At 41.4% G+C, this 13,692-nt stretch overlaps 1 protein-coding gene across 1 annotated transcript in view; it reads right to left on the reverse strand.

The window, feature by feature from the left end:
• The window catches only part of EPHA3 (EPH receptor A3), a 219,133-nt gene that overhangs the window by 188,043 nt on the left and 17,398 nt on the right, over nucleotides 1-13,692 (reverse strand). The window contains exon 2 of the mRNA XM_061342566.1: nucleotides 13,609-13,673. The gene's annotated coding sequence lies outside the window, so the exon portion shown is untranslated. The remainder of the gene's footprint in view (nucleotides 1-13,608; nucleotides 13,674-13,692) is intronic.

Genomic DNA, 13,692 nt, shown 5'->3' on the forward strand with positions numbered 1-13,692 from the left:
GAAAATAGCAGATTTTTTATCAGGATTATTAAAACCTATTTCCTTAATGGATCAAACAAAACATGGCAGGATTCAATTCTAATATTATAACGTTGAAAACAGCCATTTAAAAAAAATATATATATTACCATAACTTTTAGTAATACCATGTCCAGAGGCATGTATCTCTATATACATGTTCCAGAGGTGTGTACCAACACCTCAGATGAAGAATATACTTGCACTGACAACACACTCTACAGGATCTTTCAGCCTTGGACACACGGTCCCCAAATCAGCTCAAGATCAGCTGAGGTATAAGGCAATATAAATGATGTTCTTCCAGAACACACTTGGTTAACTCTGAGAACACACATGGTTAATTCAGCAGAGAACTGGAGAAGACTCCTACCCTATTGCTACCCTGCAAGGGCTTCAGGAGCCTCCGGGCCTGGCACTAAACTATATCCAGCAAAATCCTGCATGGAATTGGTAGCATCTCATTATAGGTAACAAGAAGAAACTACTGGACCAAAGCATTCACTGGCAAGAAACAGGGACAGGAAGACTCGTCTGTTCTTCCTGTTACGGTGATTGAGGGGAATTTAGCAGTAAAAAGGTAAGCTGAATGGAATGCTATCACTTGCAGTTTTATTCTTCTCATCCACTCACCCCCTTTTATAGTTTTATAGAGAAAGTAAGCAACAGAAATCATAAGCAGACTGTTTCTTGTCTGTTTCCTTGCTCTTTCCTGGATGAGTGCCTTTTGCTGAATTTGAACAGGCAAATAAACTGAAAAGACCTTGTAAGGTTTTAATTCAAAATCGCTGTTTTACAGGAGAATGCAAATAGATTTGAATCTCTGTATTTAAATTGTTTTTTCTAAACAAGGCATAACCAAAGAGGAAAAAAAAAAAACAATGCCCTAGTTGCTAAATCAACTTGATTTCTAAATAAAACACATTGCAAGTGGCCATGCCAAAACTTATTTCATTTTGGCCACAGCGCTGCCTTTAGCCCAACTAAGTAAACCAGGTCAAACAAAGCTACATCACATTTGGCCAGTGTTTGTAAACACCTCTAACATGCACCACTTAAAATGCATATGGCTTGAAAAGGTTCACTTCCAAACAGGTCAGAAACAGTTACATATACATTTTATATTTAACATAAAATAGGATGGCAGACATAATCCTGTAAACTTTAGTACATCAGTCATTGCAAGAGGCCAAGGGCATACCTTCAGTTCAGATACTTCTTTGCTCTGCTGCTGAATTCTTTTTGGTTTTAAGAAGACATAACACAGATTATATACTTAATACAGATTATATTACTAACAATGAATAGTATTATTCTTTTACACCTTCTATATAGAAACCTGCCATTCTTCAGATCAAAGCATTACTTCCAGTCAGTAAAACTGTCTTTTCTTTATTCAGTCCTCAAAGCCACTACATTGCATCCTATATAACACAAATTGCAGGCCTTTCGCTTTGCATCTTTGGTAACAGTGGTTTAACCAAGACAGCTCTATGAGTTTAATGCTGCCCTCCACCTTCTAAATCAAGACACTGCACTAGTGCAGTCACATGCAACAACTTAATTTTCAAGATGTAGTATGCCATGTGTCTATTAGTTTCCCTAAAATCTTAGGAATACCAACTCTCAGCATTTACTTTGTAGTTCCAAAGTGTTCTCCATTCACTCGGTTTCAGAACTCAGAAGTGGGGTAGTCCATAATCTACAGCAAGACAGAGCATATAGCCTTCTCTTAAAACACTGCATAAACTGAAGACGTGACAGTACTGACATTCAGTAAGTGGTTTGCTCCAAGATTTGGTAACTGTTCTCTGTCCATCAAATCCTATCCTCTGTGCTGTAAAGTGAATATCTCTGTTAGTCACATAAATACATTGGAGATACCTCCAGTTAACTCCGATTCTACAAGAGAATAATCATTCAGGAGTCCTACCACCCTGGCAATTCAGTCACATAGGAAAGTTTCCACCTGGGCTGCACAGTTATTTTATGCCTTACTTCACCACTCCTGTCCTTCATCCACACAGTACTTTTTCTACCAACCTTATTAACGTTCACCCCTCTGGCTGTTTTCATTTTAAGAGGATGTTCTAATCTGAAAACCATTTACTTCTGAATACATGCTGCTGAATTACAGCGCCAACGCCTGAGCCTTCCCTCCAAACATTTCTTCAGGCTAAAGCACTTCTACATAAATGCTCTACAGTTCAAACGTTTATTACCAGGTTTTAGAGCAAAATTAAATCACCATCATGGATACATTACATTTATTAATAAAGTGATACAAACATATCAGTGAAAGTTAAACAGGTAACACAAGGGTATCAAGGAACATAAATGCTCAAGTTCCAGTAGCGATGTTTGATTTGCCAGGTTACACGTCCCATAAGTTTGACGGAACGCATTGCACGTTACATATCAAACTACATGGCCGGGAAAAAAAATTAACTTCTGAAGTTCTGGTTGGGATTTTAACTGTGCATTAACATCAAATGGAGAGTGTGAAAGCGAGATTCCGGTTTGCTTGAGCTTCTGGTAAATATTTACACAGAGGTTCACAGAGGCAGACTTTTGAACAGACAACAGGCATGAATGTCACTGAATCCATCTCTGCAATATGAAGGAAGGAGTCAAAGTAACAGGGAAGCTAGAAGTTAACCTAATCTCTCTCCCTCCTGCAGAAGCTAAATACTACTGAGTTCTCATCTTCAGCTGCCACTGCTTCCTCACCCTTCTTTTTTTATGCCCTATCCAACCTCAGGTAACCTGTTTGCCTTTAAAAAAGATGAAAACAAATAAAACTCACTCAAATCCAAACAGGACTCCTGCTACTGCACCTTAAATAAATCAAATACCCCCTTCGGGCAACAAACAGGAGCTTAAGATTTTCCGCTATCATGGAAAAAGCTCTTAAGTTTGGAAAAGGCCTTGAAAACATTTAGATTCTAGACAAACATGTCTCCATGTCTCCCATGTCTTTTGGATAACAAAAATAGTGTCGGACCAGACTTCTCATTTTTAGAGCGGTGGAGAAGTAAGCCATAGTACGCTGTTATCTTCTCTTTTCAGCAACTCCTCCAGAACCCATTTAGCTTCTACTTGTCAAAACCCTGGGTGATAAAAGCAATGTAGAATAGAATATACTGTGGCTTGTGAACTGTTTCTATACAAAAACCACTTGATCAGTTTCCCAGATGAAGCACATTATATTCTTACTTCATCCCAGCCTTGGTTTTTTCCTGCCATTCTAGTAGAGGTTTTCCACATGTTCATCTCTCCCAGCTAAGGAAGCGAGTATGGCAATAATCATGGCATCATACCTAACAAGATTGCTCAATACCAAGACAGCTAGAGGACAAAAGCACAATATGTGAGGAAGCAGAGGCTGCTCACTCTTGTAAAGAGAAAAGGCTAAGGAGTGATTTAATAACAGACTGCAACAACCTGAAAGGGACTTAACACAGTCAACCTCTCCTCGGTAGAAGCAGCTGCTGTAAGAAGAGGAAACAGCCACAATCTGTGTCTTGAGACATTCAGATTAGGTATCAGGCAGAATTCTGTCCACAAGAAGCCTGTGCAGAACTGAAACAGGCTGCCTGGAGAGGCTCTGGTATCTCCATCTTCTTGTGCTTCCTTGACTTCATTATCCAAAACCACTGCTCCTGACCTGATGCGATGTTAGCAATAGTCTAGCAATTGGATGGAGTCAATGACCCCTTGGAAACTGTTTGAAGCACCATTTTATTATTTCTCTGACAACCTACATCCCTGAAACAGAGACACGTTTCAGTATCAAACCCTGAAAAAGATTCCAAATGAAAACTAGATTCAGATTTATGCCTTTCTGCTGCCTGATCCATAACCAACATTGCCATCATCAACCCCTCTCATCAATCATAACTTTGGGGCAACATCAGAACTTGAAAGGAGTTAATTCACCACAGTTTTTTGTCATTGTCAATCAAGTCCAAGCAGGCGCTTAGAATTAAAGAATTGGTGGTCAAAATCTACCTGTAATGCTCTAAGATTAACAACTGATGAAGGATACTAGTTCCTATGATTCCATGGCTTTTCTGTGCCAAGAGCACTCTATGTAAATGTTGACATCCAATTCAGAAATTAAACTTCAGCTACTGTAAACAGCAACTGTCCTGTCAATGTAGAAGGTTCACTTTGGGGTTAGGTTTTAATTTGGTTTTAAAATAAGAACATAAAGTGATTCAATCTTTTTCCCTGGAGTCTAAGTAAAATCAATTGTCAGGCACTTGAGGAGGCATGGTGTTGACTGCCCCTACTTGTCTCAACCTAACAGCACACAAACCACATAGCAGCGCAGCACTCATCCATATGTACTTGCGCTAACAGACAACTAGCAATCATTCTGCATGTCTTAATTATCCTTGGGGGCCTCTGCAAATCCAACAGCTGGAAATGAAGTTCTAGCCTGAGAGACATCGAGGAACAGCAGTTCAGCAGGGAAAACTAACACACAGATGCAAGGACCAAATGTCACCGAGTAAAACTCACAGATTTCATCACCATATTATGTATAAGATAGTATCTATACACAGTGCAAGGAGCCCTTAACCCTAGCATATCCTTCATAGAGCTCAGCCGCTGATTAAAAGCAGAACACAAGGAGGAAACATTCATTTCACTGTAACACCTACTCAAAGCCTATGAGGACCTGCAATACTTGCTATGCTCTGGCGCTGGCGGCACGCCTAAAAGGACACGGCGAGCCCAACCATGCGGGAGCCAAAAGGTGTTGCCCATAGCCCACATCCCCCGATGCCCGAGGGCGAGGGTCGCTGCCAGAGGCGCAGCCCAGCCTGGCCCGGCACAGCGGGGGCCGCGCTGTAGGAACAGCGCCACCTGCCGAGCCGCCCGCGCAGCTCCCGGCGTCGGGACGGGACGGGACGGGACGAGTGGGGACGCCCGAGGAGCTGGAGTGTTTCGCTCCGAGCTAAACGAGACCGCATTGGACCCACGCCTCCCCCTCGCTCTCGAGTAATACCGTGACTACTATTAATAGGAGGGCAAAGTGTTACCTGAAACACTGCCCTACCCATCCCACACCCCGTGCCCCCCTGGCAAGGGAGGAAACCCAGCTGAATCCCACCGTCGCCCGAGGGGCTTTGCCTGCCCACGCTGAGCGGGTTGTGAGGGGCAGGCTTAGACGGGTCAGACGCCCCGCGGTACTCCTCCTCCACCAATACCCACTCCCGTGCTGGCACCGCAGCGCCTGCCCATCCCCGACGGCCGCCTGCATCCCCGGGGAAACCTGCCGCGTGTTTTGCGGCGGCCCTACTGCTGGCAAACGGGCCTGAACCCCCCGGGGTCACGCTGCGAGGGGCCGGCGGAGCGGTCAGCTCTGCGGAGGACCGCAGCACCTCTCTGCTGTTTGGTCGGTACCAGCCCGCAGGCTCCGAGAGGGAGGGAGGAAAGGAAGGAGCTCCCGCACAGGCCTTCTCCTGGGTGTCCCCCATCCCTCCCCGCGGCTGCTCACCTTCCCTCCAGACGCAGGACCAAGCCCGCATCGGCCGCAGCCCCGCCGGCACCCGCGCACCTCCGGAAGCCAGCCTCCCGCTCCCCGCTGCTGCTGCTGCTTGCTTCTGCTTACGGTCTCCAAAAGCTAACGGGAAAGCTTGGAACATGACTCGGGAGAAGTTAAAGTGTGCGAAGCTAGGAAATCAACAGGGTCCTCGGGCTGTCTGCACAAACCTGGAGAGGTTGGGGGGGTGCAAAGCAAGCAACGGGGCTTGAACCTCCTGCCTAGATCCTTCTGCACCCTCGGTCTCGCTGTTTTAGCGTAGGAGCCAGCAGCTGTCGGTGCACTTACACGCCTGCTTTCCAGTGCCGTCTAAAAGAACAATTTGAATACTGTTCTACACCGACAACCATTTCACAATGGGTATTTTCAGAAATCTGGGGAGATATATATATATATATCCAGAATAAATTACCTACCAAAACTATTTAGACCATAAAAAATAACCCATATCCACAGCAAATCTATCAGGCAAAAGCGCTTATAAGCATTTTTAACTGGAGACTGGAGTTACTTTTCTTGCCATCCTGATGCTATAAAACCAGTCTTAAAACCGACTGCAGTGTGCCCCTGTGATAAATAACGTTGCATTTCATGGCAGTCACCATATTTACCCTGTTCTAGATTCTGGTTTACGCAAATAAATTCAGCACAAAAGAAGATTAATCAAATTATAAAGCAAGCATTTCTTTACTAAGGTAAAAAGATCTTCTGGCGATAAGGCCATTTGAGAGAACTTCTCACCGATGACCTGCGTGTATGCTGACAGACATAAAAGTCTGCCCATGAGGAGAAGGATGTCGTTTCTAAGCTTGAAAAGTTAAAGAGAAAAATTGGAAGCTGCAATTCCAACTCTAAATAAGGTCTTTATTTAACTCTTGGAATAGAAGCCAAAACTTCCCCCCCGCCCCCCTTTTTTTGTTCTTGAAACCGCAGAAAACCAATCCCCAACTTTCAGCAATCTATTACCAGTAAGTAACATGACCGATGAGGCTAATGAAATGGAGGGGGGGGTCCTGTATTTGCATTATAAAAAATGGTACAAAGGCACTGCACTTATTGCACCTTTAGCTTTTTTGTTATTGTTACTTTATATATATATATATATATATAAAATCTCATAATTTGAATATGGTAAAATGTTTGCTTCAAAAGAAACAAGAAAAAAGGCTTTCCCCTTTCCTTAATGATGAACACAGAATGGAAATGAGCACACTTCTTACTTTAGATCAAGTTAAAAGCTGTTTTGAAAACGTACCAAAACACAATGCCATTATGATCATACGGCATTACAGACTACAGTGATCAAAACAATTCATCTAAAGAATATCACAGTGCTCCACATTTTAAAAAGGCATTTCTTTCTGGTAACAATTCCTAACAAAAGACAGGCATAAAGATAATATGCACGATGATCTCAATTATTTTTCTTTCCCCCAAATCATTTCCCCCATCTGTTCAGTCAATTCCACCTATTTCTTTTTAGTTAAACTTCCATTTTAAATGCATGCTTAACGCAAGCTGCTGAAGACAGTACGCAGATGAAACAGCCAAAGCCAGCCAAAGTACACCAAAAGTATATTCTACCCTTCACTACTCGCATGTGAAGTCAGCAAGAAAACATTCACATTATATTCAGAAAGCAGCACTAAACAATGCTGTCATCAGTTTAACAATATTCATGTAATTAAAATAATCATCTGGTATATCTCATAGCTGTATCATGGTGAATGTAATACCTATCAGAAGGGGCAAAAATACAGTACAAATAAATGTATTTTTCATCATGTTCAGATGTCTTGCAAAAGCAGCACCCACACACTGAAGAAACCACCCCTGCAATCCTGATTCAAGGCTCTGAGTGTGAGTGAAGAGATTTTAGTTCAGAAAAGGCAGGAATCTTGAAATGCCCCTTTCCAAGGCAAAATCATTTACCTCACAGTAACAAAAATAAATTCAAGCAGTTTTATTCTAGTAGCAAAAAAGAAAAGTCTAAGAGAGAAACAGCACATGCTTGATCATAGAAAATAGGAGGTGAAGGGAAGAACTTGAAAAAGCTGTAGTAAAAGTGCACTCCTTTTTTCAACACTGTCTCATTATCATTGAAAGAGGAGAATAAAATGAAACAAATACACTTTAAAGTGCAGCCCAAAGCAAATATCGTAGTGGGGAGTAAAACCAGAGAATATTAGCCAAAAATATTACTTTCTCAATCAACCATTCAGTGTAAGATGAAACAAAGTTGGTGATTCACAAAACCAGAATTCCAAGTGATCCGTTTGACTTTCAATCGCCAAAACAGTCTGCTTGCATTTCAGACCTGATACACCGGTCGTGAAAGGCAGGGTGACAGTAGGAAATATATGAAGTCGTAAGGAAAGCAGAGCTGAAGCAAAACATGGATAAATTTTGGTTTTAACAGAATGAATTGTTTTAAGGACTTAGGAAATTCCAGTGTTAACGAGTAGGAAAAAGAAAGGATGTAATAGCATCCCATGCCAGGTTTCATTTTGATAAAAAAAGGACTTCATTTTTTATTTTACAAAGATACCTTTCAGTTTCAATCCTTTGTCTTATGCCAATTGTTTGATATCATTCATTTTACTTTGAAACTCATTTTCACAACCACTTGGTGACATACTTCGGATACAGTATCACTCAGAAGCTGACAAGATAAGTTTGATGTCTCAGACAAAAAATGAATACAGTCTAAGATGTCAATCAGTATCAGAAGAAAACTAAAATCAGGTTGGTTTATATTTGTTGGCCAGTTTTAAGGGTTTGTTTTGTTGTTTTTTTTTTGACATCTCAGCTGTCCTAAGATTCTTCAGTGGTGTGAAAATGAGACACATGTACAGGAAGAGACACTCGCTCTGTGCCCAGCTGAAGCGTGGCACCAGGAAACCCACTGGCACTAAGGACCTAATGCAAAAACCCTTCAGTCACAGGATGCAATTAACCACAAAGCACAAAGCCACAGGAAAACAAACCTCATTATTTCTGCCAGTCATGGAAATCCTTATTAATCCTGAAAACGTCTTCCACATAAATCACTTCATAGCGAGGTGAAGAACTGATTCTTGGATGCAGTTTCCTTGAGTACAACTTACTCACAGCCAAAAAGTGACTCCACACAAGTTCTCCTCTACTGTCATCTAGTCACAAGGGCTATCCCAATGCTTATGTAGTCGGACTCTTCTGCAGTCACCATGTCCATGATATCCCACAAGAAAAGAGGCCAAAAAGTTTATAGAGTGCCACACATCAGCCGACTACTGAAACCAGAATAAATGAGGCCAGGGAGACTGCCACCACCATGGGTTGGCAGTAATACAGTCTAATGTGACAAACTACTTTCAGGCTTTTGAAATATAAGAAAGGAGGTATTTTCCTAATTTTCACTTGAATTTTTGCATTCTAACCCAATTTTGGTTGATGGAAAAGCTCTAATAATCTCAGTCACGCATGCTCCAGCCTTCCCAGCACAAACCATTACAGAATAGGGAATGTTATCCTTCTCCAATACTTACGAACCAGTTTCCATTACTGAGATGATCAGCTTGCCTTGTTCAAAGGATCATGAGAGCAACCGCTAAGGAAAAGCAAAGTAACTCACTCCACATTTTCAAAGCACTTCAGCGTATACTCAGCAGCTCAAGTACGTGCCCAAAAGTTGAAGGTACTGAGCACAGCCAGCTCTCAAAGAAATCAGATGCTTTGGAAGAAACTTAGGGACCTAGAAAACTGTCACAATCAAACACAGTATCTTTATTTCCCAACCAGCCTTTTCAATTTTGCCAGCAATTTACTAACTTTGGTCTTGTACAGAACATGTTGTGGTTGGGTTTTGGTTGGGTTTTTTTGATTGGGTTTTATTTTTAATTGTTTGGGCTTTTTCACAATTATCTATTATATGATAGTAACAAATGTCAGAGGATTTTAGGCTGAGAAAGTTGGGGCTGTTCAGCCTGGAGAAGAGAAGGCTGCGTGGAGACCTCATAGCAGCCTTCCAGTATTTGAAGGAGGCCTACAGGGATGCTGGGGAGGGATTCTTCATTAGGGACTGTAGTGACAGGATAAGGGGTAACGGGGTTAAAACTTAAACAGGGGAAGTTTAGATTGGATATAAGGAGGAAATGATTTCCTGTTAGGGTGGTGAGGCACTGGAATGGGTTGCCCAGGGAGGCTGTGACTGCTCCATCCCTGGCAGTGTTCAAGGCCAGGTTGGACAGAGCCTTGGGTGCCATGGTTTAGTGTGAGGTGTCCCTGCCCATGGCAGGGCAGTTGGAGCTGGATGATGTTAAGGTCCTTTCCAACCCTAACTATTCTATGATTCTACGACTCGCTTTGCAAGCTACAAGCAAAACAAGATAAGCATAATTTCCCATGCTTTCTTTTCTACCAACTACATAAAAAGTGCCCCAAAATGTCCAGTCTGTAAATATGAATGATAACCATATAAAGACCAGTCACAAGTAGGGTGACAGCAGAACGATGCACTGCAATTATGTCACAATTCCTTATTTTTTTCTCCAAAACTTTCAAAGAACATGGAGCAGGAATCAAATAAGATACATCTTATCTTCCTAAAAAAAAATGATGCTGAAACCAGTACAACTTCTGGCATGAATATGCAGAGCAGGATTCAGACTGTACTCTTTTTGTCCTGCATGAATAATCCATCACATTTCTATTGTATATTATTAAAGTGACTTGCTTTTCCATCCTCCCAACCCCCACATCTGTGCTGCTGTAATTTACGTGAATTGCAGTTAATGATCACTTGCATTATGCTTAATCAGCATATCAATAATATACTCTGCACAGACTAAGTAGCTCTTCTTTCTTTCCCCTTTAATGAAACCTATAGAAATGGAACTGGTATTTGACTGATTGGCATCACAAAAAGGTTGCCTAGGCAGGTGCTGGAGATGGTAGTACAGGACAGAGGCCTTGTGGCTGCTGCCAATCACGCTCAAGCATCAGCAAAGCCCACCCATTATATTTTCCAATTCCATTGCCTTGCTATCTAGAGGGGCTGACGTTTTGTACTTCAGGGATTTTAATGAGCTTGACCAGACCAGCATTACTGACGCCAAGACTGTGGTTGTGTGGGATGGTTCAAGGAGAGATCACATTCTTATAGGGTGATATTATTAACCACGGTCTAAAACACTGCCATTAGCGTGTTCTTATGTGGGACACAGAAATCTTTGAATACCAGTGATCTATAAATCTTAACATGAATATCCACAAGTTTCTGGAAAGCTGTTGTTATATATGTCAAGGCAGACTTAAAAGAATAAAGAAGAATATTGAAAATGACAACAAATCCATTTTGGTCATTTTGCCAGAAATCAATCAATATCACATATTGATAAGATAAAATTATTAACCAAGTAAGAGGCTTATTAAACACTTCAGCTAAATTATTTTTAGGAATTCCATAAGTCACTGGCTGCAGTGTACTGACATTCATGGCTTCAGATGAGAACACTGCTGCAAGCTGGAGGAGAATTGGCACACCACCAATATACTCATTTGTGAATCACAGCCTCCAGTGTAGCTCTATTAGCTCTACTCCGTAAATCACCACCATGCTATTAGCAATTTTTCAATATGATGTGACATCTTTATTATAATGTTTTCCCACTAAAGTTTAAGTTCATATTTTAGTTAGCGCAGAGATAGATGCAGCCGTATTTACCAGGTTTCATTAATTGACTATAAATAAAAGGCTGTAAAAAGAAGGCGTCTCTTTCACACGATGTTCAAGTTGTCATCGTTTTACAGCAAAATGCCAATTTAGATAGAATAAATGCTACTATTTCTATACTGCACACTCATGCTTCAATATGTAAGCTTAAAACTTCACAGCATTTTGAAGGCTGCAGTTTAGTCTCAGTTCTCTTACAAAAACACTCACAGTACATGATCTACATTAATTTACTACCATGTGATTTTTAACTAAGAATTTCATTAACATGTAAGAACATCAGTACACTCTGTGTACTGAAATTTACTTTGGCTTCAATATCCGTGGATACTACAGTAAATAGGAACAGCATGCACAGACACACGCAAGTTGTGCTGGATTTACCTGACAAAAACTTGCAAAAGCTAATAAAACTGCTTTCAGAGATGTGGAGGCCCTTTTTGGTAGGCTGATGTAGCACATCTGTTTTTCTTATAGCCCCCAAGGTACCCTGTCTCATTCCCTACCAACTGCTTTAGGCATCCAAGGCAAGAAAGGCACAGCTGCAGGGAGCAGAGCAGCAGAGCTGCACAGCTGCAAGATGAACAGAGCAGAAGAGTAAAGCAGAGGAGGGGGGAAACAATCTAGGACCAAAATTGCAAGTGAAGACAAGAAAAAAATGATGAGCTAGAAACTGCTGGAGAGTTCCCTCTTGGACATCCTGTTTATAGAGGTTTCTTATTGGGAAAAGCCAGCAGGAACCACCACTAGAAAGAAACATGAACCCTCTTCCCACTTCTTCCCCATGAGAACGGAACAATTTGTTGAGAGACACAGGAAGAGATCCATGTGTAAACTCAAAAAATAAACCAAGCCTTAATCCTTAAATGCTGCTAAACACCTGCATAACACTTAACATCAATAAGGCACTTCTTAAATGTAAACAACTGAATCCCATGAGGCAGAGATGCAAAAGTACTATTACCACTAATCTCTGTAATCCGTAAAAGTGATAAAGGTGAAGTAAAAGCTTGCCCAAAGCCACAGAATAATCAAAACGTGGACTTTCATGATCCTACAGACAAACCAATGAGCAAATACCTGCCAACAGCGAGAATTCAAACTGCAGTTGGTTTGGAAAAAGGACAGTTGCTGGACTCTTAGATAGCAACTTCTCACCCTTATCAGGACTAGAGACAGCATTTCTCAAGGACTTAGAAATGCCAGTACCCTCTGACAGAGGTTTACTCATTGGGTAGAAGACACAGGCACATGAAGACTTCTCAGAGTTGTCATTCTAAAGGTAGAAAACCAAAGTAAGACAGTCATAGAGGAAGGAAGCAAAGCACCTTAAAGAGTAGGCACCAGTGACAGCACAGCAAGAGAAGGAGCCACAGGTCTCTTAAGTGTCTTCTTTCAGCAAAGATTTGATGGCACAGCCCTTTCTGAGAATGAGGGAAGTTCCAGAAACCAGGAATTCAGCCTGAGAAATGGGAGTGGGGTTTGCGCCAGGGACAGAATGCAGGAGCCTCCTTACATACCTGCACTATGCAATGTCTTAAAAGAGTAATGGATTGTCCCTACACACAAACACATATACACATTCCATAGAAAAAAAGAAGCTGGGGAGTGACCAGATATCAGCACCAATGGATGGTTACGCACTGGTACTAAGCCATCATGAATTTTAAAGAGTCTGCTGGCAAATGTTATGTAAAAATGATGGAGTTAGCAAAGTTCAACAGCACAGATGTGTTAAGGCTGCACTTCTACTTCTCCAAATAGAATGTCTAGATTTATTAAACCTGGATACACAGCAAATTAGGAAAAAACAGGTCAAGAACACTATTTAGACATTTCTTTAATAATATATTATCTCATTAGTAACGGTACTTGAACAATTTAGCGCAAAAGTTATCACATACTTACAACACCCGCTTATGTCCACATATTTTTCACCTTCCGCTACTTCTATCTGCATAAATTAGCAAGTAACACTATGGAACAGTCCCATGATACCTTCTCAAAATACACATTGTGACAGAAGAGGGAACAATACCTAAAGTGGAATTTCTTTATTACATTCTTTTGTTCAATGCACCTCTTGCTTTCATTTTCTCCAACCAGACAGAGCTCTTCCCAGGGATCGCATGCCGTGCAATGCATGTTCAAAAGAGAAGGCACCATGGCTACATAAGCTACATATTGCAACTTTAGAGCAGGCTATTTTTGAAGCTCCAAAGAACTAGGGCTATTGCACGGTGTCCTCTGAAGAGGAAACAATGGTTAAATAGCACATTGGTCTGTAGCAGCACTTTTCTATTTCACAGTCTAGTGAACTCACCCCATGTGATGGGTAGGAGATCCAGCCCAGCTCCCCTTGAATTGTTTTTGAGTCCAGCAGATTAACTACAAAAGAAGACAAAAT

The sequence above is a fragment of the Neopsephotus bourkii genome, unplaced genomic scaffold (assembly GCF_033783945.1).
Source record: "Neopsephotus bourkii isolate Nb327-2 ecotype Australia unplaced genomic scaffold, CSIRO-AGI_Nbou_v1 NB_1797, whole genome shotgun sequence".
Classification (NCBI taxonomy): domain Eukaryota; kingdom Metazoa; phylum Chordata; class Aves; order Psittaciformes; family Psittacidae; genus Neopsephotus; species Neopsephotus bourkii.